Below are 792 nucleotides of genomic sequence, written 5' to 3'. Positions count from 1 at the left end.
AATGAAACAAAAAGTTCGTTCTTTGAGAAGATAAACAAAATTGATAGACCACTAGCTAGAGGATTCAAATAAGCTCAATCAGAAATGAAAGAGGACACATTACAACTAATAACCACAGAAATACAAAAGGTCATCCAAGGCTACTATAAACATCTCTAGGCCCACAAATTAGAAAATCCAGAGGAAATGGATAAATTCCTGAAAACATACAATCTCCCAAGCTTGAATCAGGAAGAAATAGAAACTCTGAATAGACCACTAATGAGTACTGAGATTGAATCAGTAATAAAAAAATCTCCCAACTCGAAAAAGTTTAGGACGAGATGGATTCACAGCCAAGTTCTACCAGACCTAAAAAGAAGAACTGGTACCAATTCTACTGAAATTGTTCTAGAAGATCAAGGAGAGAATCCTCCCTAACTCATTCTACAAAGCCAGTGTAACCTTGGTACCAACACTAAGAAAGGACACGACCAAAAAAGAAAACCACAGACCAATATCCCTGATGAATATAGATGCAAAAATCATCAGCAAAATACAAGAAAACCAAATCAAACAGAATACCAAAAAGATAATACACCACAATCAAGTGGGTTTTATCTCAAGGATACAGGGATTGTTCAACATATGTCAGTCAATAAATATGACCACTATAAACAGAATTAAAAACAAAAACCATATGATCATCTCAATAGATGCAGAAAAAGCATTCAATATAACTCAGCATCCTTTCATGATAAAAACCCTCAACAAACTAGGCATAGAAGGAACATACCTCAAAATAATAAAAAG

Source organism: Propithecus coquereli, unplaced genomic scaffold, assembly GCF_000956105.1.
Source record: "Propithecus coquereli isolate 6110/MARCELLA unplaced genomic scaffold, Pcoq_1.0 Scaffold436, whole genome shotgun sequence".
Taxonomy (NCBI): Eukaryota; Metazoa; Chordata; class Mammalia; order Primates; family Indriidae; genus Propithecus; species Propithecus coquereli.
Note: the sequence above shows the minus strand (reverse complement) of the source record.